The sequence below is a fragment of the Monodon monoceros genome, unplaced genomic scaffold, assembly GCF_005190385.1.
Source record: "Monodon monoceros isolate NGI ecotype Baffin Bay Population unplaced genomic scaffold, NGI_Narwhal_1 Super_Scaffold_7, whole genome shotgun sequence".
Classification (NCBI taxonomy): Eukaryota; Metazoa; Chordata; class Mammalia; order Artiodactyla; family Monodontidae; genus Monodon; species Monodon monoceros.
The window spans coordinates 11,915,353-11,922,686 of record NW_021703784.1 but is presented as its reverse complement, the minus strand read 5'-3'; positions in this window follow the sequence as shown (position 1 = coordinate 11,922,686).

Below are 7,334 nucleotides of genomic sequence, written 5' to 3'. Positions count from 1 at the left end.
GGCTGTGACCCAGATGCTCTCAGGCCAGGACTTCCTTCCTTATCAATAACAGAGCACTTTCCTCTGGCTCTGACCTCAGTGAGGCTGGAGATTGTCTGCATCCCATCATCTGTGAGTCTACAATAACCCATCTCTGACTATAGATGGCTAAATTCAGATACATCTCCCACCCCCATCCTTGTCTTCTCCAGGCTGCATAACCCAGCTCTTCCCACATCTCTTTATGGAAGGTTGCAGTGTACATAGCCTCACTCCAAGGCTTCTGCAGGGCAGCCCCTTTCCTCCCAAACACCCACACAGATCCCAAGCAGGGGAGGGAGGGCTGTTATTTATCTGGAGGTAATTAGAATGCTCTCCTTAAAAGCAGTTTCTCTCTGCATCTTTCTCCCCACTCACTCTCTCTTCCTCTGTGGACGCTCCTGCAAGGTCTCTCTGCTCTAAATGTGTTACAAATGGCTCCAGCACTGAGCTATTTTCTTTCAAAGCCTCAGCTCACACGGTCTTTGCTAGGAGTTTGGCTCCCCAGGGCCCAGGCCGGTGGCCTCAGGTAAATGCCAGGGACATTTTTCATCATCCAGAGCCAGTCTTGCCCTCCACATCCGACCCAGTGGTCCTCTTCCCACCTCTCCTGGCTCACCTCGACTGGTGATTAATTCTCTATCTTCTCACCTCTAACTACCTCCTTTGTGGCAGAGAGGAGATTTGGATGCTGTGGCCTCCTCACCGTTTCTGTGAAGGATGCTGGGTCCAGCACGAGGTTCAGGATGGTAATCGGCTTTAGATGCAGAGCCTTATCCTGGACTTGGGGACAGAGAGAGATTGGGGACGCCTAATGAGAGAGACACATAAGCGCAACAGTCACGTAGAGAAGATGCTCTCGGCTTTCCATCCTCGTGGGCTTCCTCGCATTTCCGACGCTAATGGCGCTGCATCCCACCAGAGCCTCTCGTCTCCTGTGCTGTGTTATTTCCTCTGTCTGGCTCTGCTCCCCACTGCCCCCCTTCAAAGGACCTGGCCGACTCAAGCCAAACATTTCGTCCTCAACAAAGCCCTTCCCTCTGGCCACATGTGGACCCCGCCACACACACTATAGCAGCCTGTACTTTTCCTCTATCATTTGTCATTATGGCATCTAGCTCCCTGGATATGGATTAATGTCTCCTCCCTAGACTATAAGCTCCACCGGGGCAGGGACTGTATCCTAGGGCCTGGACCCTGCCACAACAGAAATATTTGTTGAATGAATGAAGTGTAAATCATGTAGCAGTATTAAGTCTTTTTATATGTTTTGGCCAGTCTGGCGTAAAGGAACAACAAACACCATTTTTCTTAGAAAGCACTTCACTCACCTGCAAAGTAATTCTCCAGCCATTGTCTCCTTTGAGCCTCTTAGCAACCCTGTAAGGTAGATGGTGGGAGTGTAATTTCCCCATTTCACAGAAGAAGAAATGGAAGCCCCAAGAGGTTAAGAGATGGGCCCAAGGTCACACGGCTCTCCATATCCGGCCCCTGCCTTTGCTCCTGTGCCAGGCTGAGTCTAAGTGAGTAAGGAGGGCTGGCTCTTTGGGGAAAGCTTCTGGATGGGGCTGACTTGGAGCAACATTTTGGAGGTGAGAGGGCTGTGGATTAATATTAGCAAGAGGCGTGGCAGGTGGTCTCGTTCGGAGAAGATGTGGATGCGGTCAGGGGTGCCTAGGATGGGATGAGAGAGTGACAGGAAGTTGCATTCACTGATTGCATTACACCTGAGATCTCTTGCAACAGCTTTTCAAGGGAGGCCTCATCACCCATGGTTTATAGTTGTGGAAGTGAAGCCCTCAGAGGTTAAGTAATCAGCTTAAGGATGCATAGTGACAGCCGGGATTGGAAACCAGAGACGTCTGCTCTGGCCCCTGGAAGGGGAACATTGTTTAGAGGTGGATTGAGGGTTTTGGTCTGAAATATACACGGGAGGTGGTTTGGAGAGGAAGACAGACTGGGATCCCCATGGCTCACTCAGTGCCGGAGAATAGGGAACAGCTTCCCTAGTCGCATGTCCTGAGTGCTAGCAGATACGTGCAGTGGCCCTGCTCCCTGAATGTCCTCCCCTAAAGTCAGGCCTGGGCAGGACCAGCCCCTGCGCTTCAAGGTCACATTTGTCGATGTGACCTTGGCAAGTCCCACTCGACCTCTCCACCTTTGGGTTCCTGTTTTCTGCCGGGGTTGAGGGGGCGAATGAGGGTCTGCCTCGCAGCGTTCTGAGGAGCAGTGAGTCTAAAATAGTACTTTGCATATAGAAAGTAAATATTTAGTAAATGTTATCTGTTATCATAAAGTACAATTTCTAGAAATGCAGACTCTCAGAGCTTAAAAGAACCTTGGAGATCATTGGTCTGATTCCCTCATTTTACAGAATGAGAAACTGAGGCTCAGAGAGGCTCAGAGCAGCTCAGAGCTAGTGAACACCTAGGCCCCTGACTCCCAGGACAGGATCTGAGTCTGGGCATCATCGCATGCTTGTTGCCAGGGAGACAGGATGCTTACGCATACTGCCCAGCTGTATCAGGTCACAGAGGATGACTGTCCCCAAGGAAGCCACAGGGCCTGGGGTGCCGCTCCTCACTGCCTGCATATGCCATTGAGGCTGCTGGCTGCTGTTGGGAGTTTCTCTCTGTCAGAGTAGTCAGAAGGGCAGAGAAGCCCACGTGCATTTGTCTTGAGGAGCCTGGAGCGTCATGAGGAGTAATCAAGATCTTGTTGCCTAGAGCTGAGAGGAAACCTGTAATTAATCTGGCTGCCCCTCTGATTTCCTCTGTCCTCTCGCCACCAAGCACTGTCTGGTTGCTGTCAGCCTCCTCTCGGACCCACCCTGGAAAATCACGATTAATGGTGTAATAGCCCTATGGGGGCGAGAGAGACCAGCGGAGGGACTGTTGACAAGTCAGGAGAGGAGAGGCCATCTAGCACAACTGGGGCCGTGGAGTCCAGACACCGTTCACTGCGGAACACAGGGCCTATTGCGGGAGGTGCCTGTCTGTGCATGTTAACCAGTGTTGGTCGGGAGTCAGCACACATTCGTGGAGCTTCTCCTCGGGATAAGCATCATAGCAAACGTGTCAGGAAGATACGCGCCTGAGAGAGGTGCTCCCCTGCCTTACAGGAGCGTATGATCTGGAATAGAGAGAAGGCATAAATACGTGCAAAGTTAAATAGCCATTCATTCATTCGTTCACGCACTTGTCGATGTTTGTTCGTAGCTGCATTGCACCGGGCACTGTTCTAGGTGCTGGGGGTGTAGCAGTGAATAAGAGGGAGAAGGCCCTGTCCTCATGGGGCTTCATTCAAACTACAAGTACCAGAGAGAGAGTCACAGACATTGAGGTCTGAAAGAGACGTGAGCGGATCTTCTAGCTTGAGGAAGTTGAGGAGTCTTGAGATACTGAAAAAATGGAGATTAGGTTCCCCCTCTGGAGAAAGTGGGGACCTCTCATTTCTGGTGTTTGGGTCCAGAAACATCCCAGGCAGGTAAATGCTAAAGCAGAGATGAGACCTAAGAAGCCTCGACCCCCAGTCTGATTCCGCAGCGCGTCTTTCAATCGCTCACGGGGCAGCATGCGATCAGCGTGTGATCAGCGTGCGGTGAGATGCTGCCTGTGCTGGCTAGAGGTTCAGAGCAGGAGAGCTGAGCTTGTTCGGTGGAGGAATTGCACCTGGACTGTACGTTCCTTATGGGCAAGGACTCTGAAAGTAACTCGCAAGGAAATAGTTCATGCCCACAGAGCCTTTTCCACATATATTACCTGATTGGATTCTTTCATTATTTCAACAGATATTTTTTGAGTGCGTACTGTGGGCCAGCCTGTGCCAGGCACCGGTGATGCAGGTGGAAAATTCTAACGTGTTCCCTGCTCTTCTGGTGCTCATCACTTTGTGAGATAGGCATCGATATTCCCTTGTTACCAATGAGGAAATGGGCTCTGAGAGGTGGAGCTGCTCCGGAGGTTTCCTCCATAAGGACCACAGCAGATCCGACCTGGCCTCCCTCCACGTTGGGCCTTAATCTGCACTTGTTAGGACTGTCATGGCTGCCCTAGGATGTCAAGAACAGCGTCCTCAGTTGCAAAGTTCTGTTTTTAGACTCTCTCTGCCTTTTGAGTTACCTAAAGCACAGGATTGAAGACCGGCTCCGTTTAGGTGGGGACTGTCAGAGACCCTCAGAAATCAGAAGCCATATTTTTATGCCCACCTTGGACTTCAATTCTGCCAGTGCCTCCATATTCAACTCTAGCTGAAGAAGGAGCTTGCGATTTGTGATTGCACATGGTTAGACTCTTGAATTTGAACTTCAGCACTACTGCTTTAGTTGCATGACCTTGGATAAATGACCGAGCCTCCCTGAACCTCACCCTCCACATCTGTGAAGTGGGCGTGCAATATTATTTTATAGGGTTAGAATAATAGTCATGAACAGTTAATTACTTCGAGCAGCTCAGGATACACATTTTATCCTCATTCCTCATAATGATTCTGCGAGGGTACTTTTATCACTCCCATGTTACAAACGAGGAAATCAAGGTTTAGAGAAGTTAACTCACTTGCCCATGGTGTATAGCTACTACATGGCAGTGCAGGACTCAAACCCATGTCCTTAACTGTGACGGTCAGTCCAAGCCCCAGGCACAGAAGAAAAGGGCAGTAAATGCTTCCCTCCCCTTTTCAACATATATTGATGTGATGACCCTTTGCCTTTATCTAGAACATTCTGTCTGCTTAGATTGTTTGTATTAACCACAGCGAATATACAAAATGTACAACCCAGACTGGGAATTTACTTCATCTTGGTGTAAACTCAGAAAATGCCTTTTTGACACCACCTGTTCATTGATTTCATTCAGCCAATATTAGTAGAGCACATACCGTGTGCCGGATAGTGTTTTGGCGCTTGCCACGGCCCCTGCATCACAGCTGACCGTTCTGTGGGGAGACAGGCAGCATCGTCATAAGCAGGGTGTGTGCCCTAATGACGAATGTTCAAGATGTGGTGGCAGCAGATGGGAAAGGGATCACAAAAAAGCCTCAGAGGGGAGGTAACGCGGTGAGCCTGGAAGTCACAGTTTCGGGCCATTACGGGGTGAGACTGCAGTCCGGGCACAGGCAAAGGGTGGGTGCTGAGGGAGCTCTGCGGAAGGTCCGGTGCAGTGGGGTGGGTGGTAGAGACAGGAAGGCAGGAGGCAGATCGTGAAGGGTTTATCTGTTGGAGTTAAGAATTTGCTTTTGATCCCCAGTGCAGTGGAGAGCTATGGAAGACTTTGGGGCGGGGGTATGTCATTATCAAGTTCACATTTGGGTAAGAACCCTTGACCACTCAGCAGAGAACCAACGGAGAGGGAAAGGCCAGAGGGAGGGTGACCAAGATGGCTGCTGTTGCAGAGTCCCGGTTGCTGCTGGCGGACGTCTGGACTGTGGCGGGTCGGTGGTGATGGAGGCAGGGCTGTTGGGACTTGCTGACTGAGTAGATGTGGGGAGCAGAGCTCTAGGGTGCCTTTCAGCTTTCTGGCTTGGGTGACTAGTGGATCATGGTGCCACCCACTAAGAAGGAGGACGTAGGAGGAGAAGCAGATGGCGGGAGCGGGGGAGAGGAGACCTCCTCCTTAGGATGAGGCGTGTCTGAAATGCTGTGGGGAATCCAGCTGGAGGTTTCAGGAGGAAGCCGTCTCAGTGCAGGTGTTCTGGGCTTGATTCTGGGCTTGAGATGCTGATTTAGAAGCTACACCATGCAGGTGGAAATAACTCGTGGGTGGAGGTGAAATTCCCCAGGAGTGATGTTAGTGGGAAGAGGGTGTAGGTGCTCTACCTCTAGAAAATTTCTTTTTTTATTCCCAAATTATTAAATTATTTTCAGTTAATAAAGGCTGCACAGTTAGGTTCTAAGACCAGATTCGTCTAAACATTAAACTGAAAATAAGACCTCAAATTTCTTTGTGTTTTTTGTTAAAGAATCTGGAAGCTTCATGATCTGCTCTCATATGCAGATAGGTAAGTGACAGAAGAATACCCAGCGAAGTCAGAGACCTGGCTAGCCCTGGCTTTGCCTCGTAAGGGCTGTGTTGACCTTGAGCTAGGCACCTTTCTTTAGCTCAGCTTCCTTGTCAATAATAGAGCTTGTTCTGTGGATTAAATAAGATAAAGACTATGGAAAGAATTTTGCAAACCCTTGTGCCTTACAAACATGTGGCGTGATCGTTCTTTTTATCCCTGTAGGTTTGGGAGGAGATTATTTCTCATCTTTGTATCCAAGAGCAGCCCAAAACCTCAGCCATTGTCCTTACATGTGGTCTCCAGGATCAGCCAGCCTTTAGGGCCATGAACAATGACTGTCAGGCCTGCATTGATTAAGTGTAGTTCTGTCATCAAATAAAATTTACACAGGCTAATCTGAAACCTATTTAGCGGTCTGCATAATAATTATTGTGCGGCGGGCTGACTGGGCATAAATGGAAGGCATTTGACAGAAATGATTATATTTAGTATTATTTTTATATAGCCTAGCCAGAGCTTTACAGTTCTTTCCTCTTTGACAGTCCATTCATTTCTCCACTCAACAAGTAGTTATTGAGGCTGTAATATATGCCAGGCACCGTTCTGGGCCCTGAGAAGACAGACAAACAGGATTTCTGTTCCTGTCCCACATCCGTCGAGCTTGAATTCTAGTGGGGAGACAGTCACTGAACAGTCGACTTTACCCATAACGAGTAAGAATGCCAAGCTTCCCTTGAGACTGTATTTGCTTTCATCTCTTCCTGCATCGGCACCCATGGATTAAGGGACAAAGATTCTGGGCCTGATTTGCCAACAGCAGAGTTGCCTTTGCTCCAATCCTTTATCCTTTTTTTAAAAAAATTTTTTATTGGAGTGTAGTTGATTTACAATGTTCTTTTAGTTTCAGGTTTGCAGCAGTCCAATCCTTTATCCTTTATTCTCCTCTGTCTCCTTATAGCAGGCAGTGGCTTGAGACTCTCCATCCATTGAACAAATATCTCCTGCGCACCTATTCTGTATAAGTAACCTCTGGGGAGACAGCAGTAAACTGGAAACAGTCCTGGCCCTTGAGAAGCTGGCACTGCTGGGATGGCATAGAGAGGCACCCGCTCCTGGCACATGGCAAGGGTCGGGGGGAGAGGAGCACACTGCAGGTAGAGGGGCCTAGTTGTGTGCAGGAAGCTGCGAGGTACTGGGTCAGGCTGCAACACCGAGCTTCTGTGGGGAGGGGGGATTGTCATAAAACAAAACCTTTACTAAGTGAAACACACATACGGAAAAGTGAACATTATCATCAGATATGTACAGCTTGACGA